The sequence below is a fragment of the Talpa occidentalis genome, unplaced genomic scaffold (assembly GCF_014898055.3).
Source record: "Talpa occidentalis isolate TD23 unplaced genomic scaffold, MPIMG_talOcc4v2.1 talOcc4.14, whole genome shotgun sequence".
NCBI lineage: Eukaryota > Metazoa > Chordata > Mammalia > Eulipotyphla > Talpidae > Talpa > Talpa occidentalis.
In genome coordinates this window covers 24,172,922-24,185,161 of record NW_023601433.1, presented here as the reverse complement: position 1 = coordinate 24,185,161, position 12,240 = coordinate 24,172,922, and positions in this window count along the sequence as shown.

The following is a 12,240-nucleotide window of genomic DNA, read 5'->3' as shown; positions in this document are numbered from 1 at the left end:
CTAAAATATGCGGAGATTGTAGTCTCAAAATATGTTTTTAAAATTCCAGAGCAGAAGAAAACAATGAAAAGTACAATGGACGTGCATAAATTAGAGACTTGATAAATAGAGAAAATCAGTGCAATCCAAATGACTAAAGTCAGAAATGAAAGATTACCCATGGATCATTCTGAAATTTAAAACAATTATAAGATAATACTCTGAAAAACAGCATGCCAATAAATTGTGCACAGTGGATGAAACAGACAAAAATCTTGGAATAGCAACGGTACCAAGGCCGAATGGACAGACCTCTCTCTAGTAAGGGAATGACTCAGTCAAAGAAAAGCCTCTTAGAGCATGCTTTTAACTGGGCTTTGGAAAGGCGGATGATGTACAGTTCCAATTATAAGGAAATTTGCCTGAATTTTCCCATGGTTGCATTCACTTTGCATTAATAGCAATTTTTTTTTAATTTAAGTAGAAAAAAATTTTCATAAAATCTCCAGATTATAAGACTACTCTGTCCAAGAGTTTATGGGAATATCTTTTACAGTCTCTTAAAGGAGAAATAGATTTTGAATGTTGGTTTTCCATAAAGTCATGGTTGAAAGTGGAAGGGGGTGCTGGCTTGTTGCCTTCGGGGCCTGTGGACCTTTGGCTTCCCCAGGAGCAAGGCCACCTCCATCCTGGCTGCATTCACTGCGTCCCCCCGTGGTCGTCGTTGGGGTCATGGGCTCGCCTCTGTGTGTGCTCACGCCTTTATCTCCCGCCTTCGGTCTCTGCAGGACGGCAGGGGCATCGCCGGTGTGATGGCCCTTGGCCCCTGTGCTATCTACGCTTTGCTGGCTTCCTTCGGCCCGCCCCTGCGGCGTCTGTCACTGGCCTGGGCTGGGGCTCCACCCACTCCCAAAGGCCTTGGGACCCTCCTGCCTCGGCCCCCTGCCTGCCCGCCCAGGTGACCACCGGCCCCACCCGAGGGCTCCTGGTCGTCTGCGCGGGGCCCCGGTGCGCCCAATACGCAAGCATACATGCGCTTGCCCGCGGGCACAAAAAATACTCACACGCACAAACACACAGGGCCAGCCAGGGGAGGGCGGCTGGTGCAGTCCAGCACCCCAGGCCTGGAAGCTGGCGGGCAGCTCGGCACCCACCCTGACTCCACAGGCTGGCGTGGCCCGCCTCGCTACTCGGCTTCTGACAGCCCAGGCGCAGGAAGGCCCGCGTCCCCAACCTGGCCAGCGGTCCCGCAGGGCCCGAATGGACACTGGCCGCCGCAGCGACAAGCGGTCCCCTCCTCGCCGGCCTGGGGTCGCCTGGCCCAGGGCACGGCCTGCGCCCAGCCAGCGGACGCCAGCCCCAATGGCCCTGCGGGGGTCGACCCGGGTACCGGGGACACCCGTGGGTACTGCTGGCGGGCGCTCAAACACCGGCAGGCAGGGGTGCCAGCCAGGCTCCAGGAGAGAAGGGTGGTTCTGGCTGTACCACTGGGGGGCCATGGGTTTCATTTTTTTGGTCCTGGGGATGGCAGTGGGCCCTGGGTGCGCCTTTGGCTGGCCACTGAGTGGATTGTGCTGTGTATTTCTTAGGCAAGCTTTGGGGTTGGGCGACTATTTTGGAGTATCAGGAGTGGGTAGAGTGTTGTGGATTATGGCAGAATATAGGAAGGTGATGACAACAGCTAGGAAAACAACCCAACTGCTTCAAACACTGATGAATCTACCCATGTTGGGGTTTGCCTTTCTTTTGGGTAGAAAGCAGGATGCTTGAATTTAAACGGGTAAATTAATCCTTGGAAACCTGGGCAGGGATGAAGGGGTGACCAGCCACAAGTAGATGGTACTCAGGGCCAGCCTCCTATCCCAGCGGGCACCTCCCCAGGAATGGCCAGAAGTTGATGAATCCCTATTGCAGTTGGTGCAGGCCATATACGAAATAGAAGAGACTTTAGATATTATAGCGCCTGTGAGGCAGCAGGGGCTGTATGCGGGTGGTTCTCACAGCTCTGTGAGAGTCTAGGCACAAAGAGTGATCCAGAATCCAGCAACTGCAGGACTAGAGGCAAGATCTGCAACAGTGTTTGGTGATTCTTGGGTAAGAAGTTCAGAGAAACCAACCCACCGTTATGAAGACACCAGACTCCTCAGGAGAGGAGGAGCGGGAGTCTGGCCCTTTGTCCGAGTGTCATCCAGTAGTGGCAAACCAAGCTGCCACCCCAGAGTTTCCAGACTCCTCTGGAGAGGAGGAGAAGGCTGGCTCCATGTTCCGGCTCGCCGGGTGGTGTCTCAGAAAAGGAAGTGGCTGGCGATAGCTTGATGGCGCTCTCTCTAACCCTGCGCCACCCGGGAGGCCCCTCTATCATGCATTTATCAAGAAAATGGTTCCTCCTCAGGACACGGGCCACCCTACAGAAGCCACAGCAAACAGCGTGGGCTCAGGGCAGCCCTCTGGAAGGGGACTCCTGAGACAGGGGCGGGGCCGGGGCTGAGGCGCCCGCTCTGTTGTGTGTGAGACTGGGCGTTCTGGGCAGACAGATGGAGGGAAGAGATCTGAGACATCTGCGTGGGACAGGGGCCCCCACGGCGCTGTCTGTTCACAGAGCTGGACGCAGCTTCCTCCAAACAGAACGTGCTGGAGTCAGCCCCCTCCAAGCGGCCTGTGGGGCCGAGCAGAGACCAGGCGCCCTCCACGCACAGCAGCTCACTGTGTCTCCAGGAGCCAGAGACTGCCCGGGCCCTTTTTGGAGCAAACTTGGGCTCTGGTGCGCCCCTGAGTGTCTGAGCCAGGGTGTGTGTGTGGGGGGAGATGGGGTGGGGTTGTGGGCCTGGCCATGGCCATGTGAGCCCATGGGGGGCAACCCCCCGCCCCCGGGGCACTGGGGCCAGCTCCGCCCCTGGGTCCCTGCGGAACCGCCCGCGCTGTGACCCGGGGGCCCGCGGCAGAGGCCTGGGCTGGTGAGCCCAGAGCGGCGCGAGCAGCGCCTCTCCCTGGGGCCGCTGACGCTGGGTGGCCATTGGCTCCGGGCGGGCAACCGGGAGGCTTTTCTCGTCGCATTTTGGGCGCGAAGCGACGCAGGGACCCGGCTCCGTCCCTGAGCGGGAGACCCTGTCCCTGGCTCTGCTGACGCTGACCCTGAGCGCATCCCCTGCCCACCTGGCCCCTCCCTGGGTGCGGGCTCCGGGCTCCTCCCTGGCCCAGACCATGCAGCTCCGAGCTCCCTGCTGTGCTCTGACCTGGCGGGCCCAGCCTTACTGTGGCGGTCCTGGCCCGCCCCGCACCTGCCCCGCCCTAGGCTGCCCCTGCCCCTCCCCGCCCCAGCCCCGCCCCCGACCTACCGCCCCTCCCCATGCTTCCCCCACCTGGCCCGCCACAGCCGGCCCTGCCCCACCTGGGCCTATGCCCGCCCTGCCCAGGCCTCAGCCCCTGAGGCACAGGACCCCCATCCCACAACTCTGGGCAGGGCAAGCTGCGGAAGCAGAGTCGGGCATTGGCTTCCTGGGCAGGGCCAGGCACAGGCGCTATCATGACACCCTCCTTTGGCCTCAGCGCAGTTCCAGACACTCGTTCGTGGGGTCGTTTCCCTGAAGACTTTCTCTGTCTGGTCGCTGTCAGGGGAGAGAAACACAGCTGAGCTTCGCTGTTGATTTTGTGTCCTGCCACCTTCCTGATTTCATCTTCTCCAAGTTATTATTATTATTTTTTTTTTTTTGTGCAGTGACAGAGACTTGGAATGAAAGATTGCTGCTGTTTCTACCACAGCCCGGGTCGTCTGCCACACCCGAGGCAGCAGGTCTATTGGTGGAATCTCCACACACAGCCTCTTCCTGAGACTGGAACCCTCAGCAACATGGCCATGGAGGGATGCGAACTTGGCCCTTTGGTGACTTCCTGGGAAAAGCCGGCTGCCTTTCTTCCTGCCACCATCCTGTTGCCCAGTGAAGACAATCAGGGATTGACTCTGATATGCACTTTGATCAGATCAGCATGCTCCAGAGAGAGCCGTGGCCACCTGCTCTCTCACAGGCATCTGATGGAGTTCAGCCTAGACGGGAGTGATCCCTGAATGACCTTCACGGCAGACCCTTCAGGCCTGTCTCCCTGGCAACTCCCCCTCCACTGGCCTCTCAATTCAGCTCCCCTCAGCCTCCTGGGATGGCTCAGTCTCTGACAGAAATGGCATCCTTCCATGCCTCTTCCAGGAACCTCCTGGAGTAGGAATTGAACTCAGAGCAAACATGTTACGCGTCAGAGGAGGGGTGCCTGTGCAGATTCCTAAGCCGTGGGCAGTGCCTTTTTTCTCATCTGCAGCCTGGGCCCCTCACCTTGGCCCTCCATCACCCTTGTCAGTGTCTTCTCTGTTCTTCTGGAGAGGCCTCCTGACAAGGAATTGACTGTCCTTTCCTTCACACGCAGAGAAATCTTTCATAGCAGAGCACTCTATCTCTACACAGGGATTCCCAGGAGCCTTCCTCCAGTGCAGGTTTGAACTCACCCACATTGCATTGTGCTTTCTTCACACCATTCCATTGTGCATTTTCACCAAACTATCCCAGGGGGCTACCACCTAGGACCCAGTGAGTGGTCATCATGGTGTCCACATGATCATCCAACCCACGGGCCCATTTCAGCTCCCGTCACCTGCCCTGCCCACGTGAACAGGTCTTAATTCCATTCAGATCCTTTTTTGTCACTGCTCCTGAGTCCTTTACTCACTTTCACAGGGATGAAGAACAAGGACGACTCCTGCATGGGTGGCCTTTTCTGGGTGGCCTCTTTCAGTCAGGAGGTCTTCCCGTCTAGGCCTCATTTTCTTTCTACCTTTTATGTCTGTCAGTTTTCCGCTGGCCGTACTGACAGTGTACGCTGAAGACAAAGCCTGTCAGCCTCAGTGCTTTGGCCCCTGATGTTCTGTGTGCTTGAAGGGCCTGTTCCCTCACTTCCTTCCCACAGAGCTCCCTCCTCAGAGGGGCCTTCCCAGAACACTTTGCTCAAAACACCCCTCTCAGTCACCTTCACCTCTTTCCAGCCCTCTCTCCATCACACCTACTCTTCCCTACCTAGCGTGGCTGCTCACCACACTGCACGTCCTTACCCCGCAGCTCTGTGGCCACATGGGCAGGCTGTGCTCACACCAGATGGCTTGGTATTTCCTCCTCCTGGGTGGACTGGACACCTTCACCCCATCCTGACAGCTGTGAGCACCTACATGTGTCGTCTTCATTGACTTCACAGTGTTGGGCAGTTTCCAGGGTGACCAAGTGTCTCCTGGGGATCCCCAATCAGTGCAGGTTCTGACCCACTCGGCTGCTCAGGAATGCATGAAGCCGGACCTCTGTGCTCCTCCATGCCCATAAAGCAACCCGCCAAAGCCTGACAGTTTTCCACTTCCAGCCCTCTCTCCCCCGAGTTCTCCTGAACGGTACTCCCCAACTCTGCCATAGGCCACCCATAGGGAGATACTCCTCACTTGCCTTCCCTCTGGGGTCTCACTTTCTCCCCAGATGTAAGCAAACAGGGTGCTGCCCCACTGGATCCTGCTGGACCAGGTCCATCCCCTTCCCCAATCTGTGCCCACAGGCCCGGGCTGGGACTCCTCTCCAATTTCTTAGGGTGCTCCTATTGGGAGGATGGGACTCGCTCATGTTGGCATCACCCAACTGACAGTCCCGCTGCATCATGGTGGTGTGGAAATTCAAAGTGAAATAGAGATAAATAGCCTCTGTTTTCTCCAAAGATCGTGACTATCTAAAAATTCTAAGATAAGTGGGGAAGAAAGTGTTCGTACAATCTCTGGTGGAAATGTTGGTTAGGATATCAATTTTGTGTGGTCTGTGTGCAATTCCATTTCAAAATTGCTCAAATGTGTTGCGCTTTAGATTAGAACATTGGTTGTCATCATTGCTACCTTGAAAGTCACCAATTGTAAAAAACAATAAAGGGCACGATGGACATTGCAACAGGCGTCTGCATTGTATTTGTGATGTTCTTTCATTGACGGCTGACATCAGTTCATTTCGAGTGAAATGTTTTCACCTAAAGATAAAATTCCTTTTATAAAAAAGGGACTTTAGACATTGTTGTCATTCTCAAGGTTCCTTGAAAAGGCTCTGGTTATTCCCAGAGTTTTTTTTTTTTTTAATATTTATTTATTTATTTATTTATACAAGCACTGGGTACAGTCAGAAGCGCGAGAGGGTGAGAGAATTCACTGAGCCAGAGTGGGGAGCAGAACAGGCAGAAGGACCAAAGTACACTGCTGAGGTGAGCAGCGGGAGGCAGGAGAGCTCTGTGAGCCATGTGGGACCCTCCTACAGTGGCCAGGGAGCAGCTGGAGATATAACCGTTGCTGCAGAGGCTGCAGGCAGCTTCGCAACACAGCGCTCAACCGCTGCGGCCTGAAAGGACGTTTTGCCAGGGCTGGTCTGCCACAGGATGTCAACATGGGGTGAGTTGATTTGGAACACAGGAATTTCGTTCTATTCTACCCTATTCTTTTTCGTTGTTTGTTTCTTGGTAACTAGGTAGAGGAAGGATCTTTCAGTTATTTCAGATTTCCTTTTATGAGACATCATGGCTCCATTCTTCATTTTGCCTTTTTCTTTCCATAGGTATGTACAACTTTCAAAACTCTTGTACATGAAAGTTGGAAGGGTCTGGGCTCTGATTTAATGTCTTACTTTCACTTTTTTTATCAAAGCAATATAAGGCTTATGGGTTAAACAGAGTACATTTATAATTACTTTCTTTTGTAGAAAAAATGTATTTATTTGGATTTGCAAATGAGCAGGAGCCTAGGTTTAGGCCCCTCACTAAAATCAATGAGGTATATTTGACATTCACTCCAAATGAAGCTGCTGTGCCCACGCCTGCCTGACTAGCAGGAAGGCCACAATTTCATCCTTAATAGTAGTTTTTCTATGGCCATCAAGGAATTATTAATTTTAAAATAATTTTAGCAGTTCCTTTTCACCTGCCAAGGATCAGGGATGTAAATGCAATGATGATGTTTTCATTAGTTTTAGTCAACTGGTTCTGATAATAAGAGAGTGCTAAATGCATTATAGAAAATTTGAACAGTCGAATGAAATAAAATGACCAATGGCCAACTGTGATTTTTCATCAAAAGAGAAATATTTTTTATGAGTTAGCTTACTTTCTTCCTTCTGATTGCCACTATTTTGAATTGTGAACTATAACACCCTTATATAAGGGCAAGTTGTATAAATGTAGAATTTAAGAATCACCAAATGAACTCATATTAATTAGATGGAAAAACAAAATCACATATCATCATCATCTTCTCTGAGTTTGCACCAATATGCGATCTTTACAGTAACTATTTCCCTTGCTTTTCATGACAAATTCTCATATAATTCGTATTATTAAATATATAATTAAAACATGATTTTCATTTTGTCTGGTATTTAAAATATAAATAAATTTTATTATGTTCATTTTCTATCTAGACTCTTTCTTGCAACAATATGTGGGCAAGATGATCCACAGGATTGGCTGTGCTACAGCCTCATGTTTTCACTGCTGTGTATTATTCCACTTAATACCAAGTAATTTTCCACTCTATTCTACATTCACACTAGATTATTGCATTAATATTTTATATCCAAACTGGAATACCACTATCTAGAATTTTATATTCCACTTTCTTCATTGAACACTGTAACGTTTTATGTATATGTGAGATATATTGGACAGTTTCCTGGGGTTTTCATTTAGATTGTTTCCAATCCTGAATGGAAATAAATTTAATATATTTAATATATTTAATATATTTCTATTTTTTCTCTAAGACAACAACAATAAAAACAACTATAATTGAGATGTTAAACTAATGCACAATTCATCCATAAAATCCTAAAGCCAACTAAATCTTGAGCCAAGAATCAACTGCAGGCAATGATGAAGCTGTAAATATTTTTTTTTCATTTATTGAAGAAACAGATATTTGCATGAATACAAGAAGTTCATAGTAAGTACGCACAATTTTTAAGGAGATGTTACCAGTAATGGTGACAGCCATTCTCTCTCTTTTTCTCTCTCATAGGATGGAGAGAGATGTAGAGGGAGAGAGATTGCAAACTAGATTGCCGAAATTACTAATATGTCAAGGTATTATTTTCTGTTTTTCTTCTTTTTACTGAATTGTTTCTTCTTAAGACATATTTTATTCTCTGAGATGGGCTACCAGATAATGTTCCCTAAAAAAGTGCACCTGCATCTTTCATCTTCTCTGATGGAAATTCTGTGTGAGCGAGCGCCTAAGCTAGGAGCCTGAGAGTCAAAGAGGAGGCAAAATATTACGAATTTATCTGATTGTTGAACAACAAATACCATCCATTTCCTACATTATTTGTGCTGTTAAAGTGAAGGTCATATCACTTCTGGAACATAAAATAACTTTAAAAGCAGGGCCTCCCCTGGTGGCACAGTGGTTTAGTGCTGGGCTGCAAAGCTGCCCGCAGCCTCTGCAGCACTGGTTGCATCCCAGGTATGAAACAGGCCAAAAAGAAAGGGGATAAAAAGGGCATTGGAGGGAAAGCAATTTGGATAATAGGTTTCTCTAACCCCTTCTGAAACACTTTGCTACTTTAGTTCACTATGCCTAGACACAGAATCAAAGAATTTGACATATTTAACATCAGATAGGGTTTGAGAGATTTCTATTCTACCCTCATTTGTCAAAGTGAAAAATGAAGGCCTTCAGTGTTCACATAAGGTCACATAAATGGAAGCATTAATTTCAAAATCCTGATTTCACACATAGTTTATTCTCCAACAGTCTGAAATTAACTTGAAAAATAACCCACAAATTTGAATTAAAGACACTTGTGCAATGATTTCTCAACAACACAAGTGATCTATCATTGACACACTGGGTTTCTGCAAAAAAGAAACCAACTACTGGCTAGAACACTTTCAGATTATATCCATGACCCATGTTTTTATACTCACTCACTTTAAAAAGCATCTATTTCCAATTTAGTGGAATTATTTATTTTCATCTTATACAGAAAAATAAGTATCACGGTTTATTTTCCATAGCATATCATAAATAATGTTTATCTTGCTAGAAAAATAAGACAGTTTTTCACAAACGCCATCCTTCTTGAAAGAGTTATTAAAGGTGTTCAACTACTGCAGGGAGCATCTGACAACTCACTACTAAGTATGGAAGAAAAGTTTGGAACAGATTAGATCCACATACCTTTGCAGGAGGAGAATGAAAAACAAGAAATCACTTAAAAGACTGTGGTGTGGTGGAAGAACCTCAATCAAATCAACACTGTACTTCGAGCTCATCTTCAAAAGTCCTGTCACAGAGCCTTCCTAAGCAGTGATCTACCCAATACATTGAGAAAAAGTGCCCTACCATTTATTGGCTTGAATCACATGAAATGATTTCATCTTGACTTCAGATTTAGCAATATGATATGCCTTAACCGAAATGAGAGTCATATCTCAAGAAACAAAGAAAGGTCACAAGGCTATGGAGTTCTTATTGAGATAATGCCAGTATAAACCTTTTACACCATCAAAACGAACGGTGATCATTCTATCTAGCCCTTTCTCTTTCCCTCCCACCCTCCTCCACCCCCCAACACCCTTTACTTTCCCTAACCCAGTGTTCCATGACTGCAATCCTTGTTGAACACAAATCCTTCACTACGGTGCAGAGGACATTAAAGGAGAAATATGAGAATAGATTACCATACTTAAAAAATATATAAACCTTCAGAACATATTAGAGATTAAGATTTCAAATCCTTAAGTCTCTAAAAATCCTTAACTTGGAAGCGATTAAGAAAGTGACTTGACATATAAGCATATCAGGAGCGATAACAGGAAATATGGTGAGGATAAATTCACCCGGGGAACTGCTCCACAGACCTGGACGAAATCAGGACGCTCTTCCTACACCGCGAGCTCCATGTCTCCGCCACACACTCAAGTCTAACTATTGTCAGTATCACTCCCCTCGCACCTAGAAAGAAAAAACAACACTCTGTTATCTTCTGTGCTGCGGCAGAAAGGAACCATCATTTGTCAAGGTGGCTCACAGCTTCAGCAAAACTATCTCAGAGCACAGGGAGTGACTCAAGCAGCTGGAAGACCAAAGAGATCTTTCAGGGCTGACTCATGAAACACGACAGCAGCAGCCAGGGCGGGCGTTGCAGCGCGGCCAGGATGGCGACCTGCGGCGTCACGAGACTTCCCTGCGCATCACGTCCTTAGAGAAAGTCCAACCTGAATCCCGAAGTGATAAAGTCCCGGCTCCAGCTCGCCGGGGCACGAGCGGCCTGAGCCCCAGGCCTCGGCCTCGCCCAGGCGAGCCTCGGGACCTGCGCGGCCCCGGCGCCCAGGCCTTGCGCGGCGGGCGGCAGCCGCGGGGCGCTCTCTCCACGACAGGGGGAGCAAGACCCGCCACTCGGGCCGGCGAGGGCCGGCGGGGGCTGCGGGCGTGGGGCAGGCCGGGGCGGGCCGGGGCGGGCAGGGCGGGCAGCGAGGCTGCGGGAGCCGGGGCCGCTGGGCCGCGAGGCGGAGGGGCCCGCAGCTCACAAGCGGGGACCCCGCGCGGCCACTCGGGGCGCGCTGTTGACGGTTCCCGGCCGGCCCGGGAGACGCTGCCATGGCGGCCCCGTCCGCTGCCCCCGTCACGACCGCGGGGCCGCCTCACCTGGACTTGCCGACGCCGCTCTCGCGGATGATGAGGACCTTCAGGGCGGGCAGCACGTCCTCGTCCATCCTGACGCTGCTCCGCTCCAGCCCAGCTGGCCGCCCGGTCTGGCTCTCAACCCTTCACCCCGAGAACTGCCCGCGCATGCGCACCGCTCTGCGCTGCCACCACCTTTTCACACCGGGTGTGTCGGTCCCTGGAGCCGGCTACAACCCAGTTCCGCCTGGAGGTTGCTCTGCGTCTGCTCCAGCCCAGAGTTCCAGGCGCCTTCCACAAGAGGTTAGTTCTCTTGTGCGCAACCACAGACCTGGTGGGCGGAAGTGCGTGACCTCACCCGCCTGCGCACTTCCTCCTTCCGGCCCTGGCATCCATAGGCCTCGGTTGTGCAGTAGACGAAGGGGCCGAGTCCGGGGAGTGTAACGCTTTTTCAGTTTAGCTGCTGCTCATAACAGCTGTGCGGCGTCGGGAAGCACTGTGCGTAAAGGCAAATTACGGTAAAAGTAGGTCCCAACTCTACCACATGGCCAGCTAATTTATCTAGCCTTCTGAACCTGTTAGCTCGGCTCAGAAATGGAGGCCATCGTATGTCTTAGAATAATACCAGCTTCTTGGATTGCTGTGAAGAGTGAGATCGTTTATGAACACACTTTGTAAACGCAAGTAAATCATTTAAGTGTTACCAGGTATGAATTTCCTGATTTACCCTCCTTTAATGAAGAATTCCCTTCCTATATCTGTACCTCTTGAAAGGGAATTGTAGACTCTATCGATCTGGTGCATAAAAACTTAATGGTGGTGTAATTTCAAACCAGCTATTTCTGTTCATGAAAACTACACAACTACAGGAATCGTGTACATGTGCTTTATTTCCTTCACTAAGTTGTAAATCTTATTGAAAGTCCCAAATCTCATATGGAAATGAAAGCTAATGGAATGCTTGGTACTTTGCAGACACTGAACAGTTCTTTCATCTTCTTACACTTGCAGCTAATGCCAGATACAATAGATTTTATTACAGAAGGAATAGGGGGGAAATTAAAGATTTTATTTTTAATCTGGGAAAGCACTTTTGCCATATATCCCATTGGTTCCTTCACTTCCTTTGGTCTTTACTAAATGCCTTCCTAAGGAGGCCTGCCTTTGTCCTGTGCACTGCCTTCCAGTCTTCCCTATAACTCTTCACATTTTCTGCGCAGAATTTGCCATCCTTACATATGCATGATAAATAAATTCTGCTTTATATTCATATATAGTTTACTAGTTTATTTGTTCACTGTCTAATCTTCCCCAAAGAGAACAGAAAGAGCCCTGGTGTCTAGTTCCTGGCATATAATGTTAAATTATACTAAATGTTTGATGAATGAACTGAGTGAAAATTCTGGACTCGTTCCCAACTTTGAAAAGTGATATCTTTGAATTCTCAAGATTTTATCAGAAATCTTAGATTTTATCAGAAGTTGATCTAATGGTATAATAAGTTTTGTCATTTCTAAAATGCCAAATTTGAAATAGTCTACAAACTCAATATACCACTACTTGCCATAGAATCATGTTCAATTTGGCCATAC